The sequence below is a fragment of the Orycteropus afer genome, unplaced genomic scaffold (assembly GCF_000298275.1).
Source record: "Orycteropus afer afer isolate SDZICR_OR568_19922 unplaced genomic scaffold, OryAfe1.0 scaffold00921, whole genome shotgun sequence".
NCBI lineage: Eukaryota > Metazoa > Chordata > Mammalia > Tubulidentata > Orycteropodidae > Orycteropus > Orycteropus afer.
The window spans coordinates 77,377-78,182 of NW_006922508.1; positions in this window are offsets into that span (position 1 = coordinate 77,377).

Below are 806 nucleotides of genomic sequence, written 5' to 3' on the forward strand. Positions count from 1 at the left end.
AGCACCTAAGGCATTTGACTGCTAACCAAAAGGAAGTTTGCGAAATCTACTTCCATAGTGATACCAGCTGGGAAACCCAAGGAGGGGTTGCTATGAGTCAGATCTGACTCAACAGCAGTGAGATTTTTTTTTTTTTTTTTTGGTTCTTAGATGTCATCGAGGACATAAATATATAGAAATCATTATTGATATATGTGTATATATGTGTGTGCATCTCTGGTCACATAGTGGATAAGGCATCTGTCTTATCAAGAAGGTCAGTGGTTCAAACCCACCAGCTGCTCTGTGGAAAGAATGTGGGGCAATCTACTTCCACAGAGATTTACAGTCTTGAAAACCCAATGAGAGTCATTATGAGTTGGAATCAACTTGATGGCAGTTTGTTTGTTTGATGTGTGTGTGTAAGGAAGGTAGGAGGTGACTGTTTGTGAATGTCTTTTTAAAGATAAAAATTATCATAAAATCATATTGACACTTCCCATTCAAATTCCAGCTTTGGTTTCTTCTATGCTATCTTGTATGTGTATCTTTTTTTCCTCCATGTCAAAACTTCTAAGTTACCAAGTTTGCTTTATCTTAAATCATATACAAATAGCTTGAGGATAGCAATGCCAACACTTCCACCAAAAATGCAATTACTGAAAACAGAGCTGCACAGTCATATTATTATATTTTATAGTCAATTGGGATAGTCCCTCTCTGTATGGTTATAGGTTATTACATCCCCTGGATATACATTTATGTTCTCTGTCTCATTATATTTTCTAATTTTTAAGGACTGCTTTTTAAATTTTAATTATAATTAT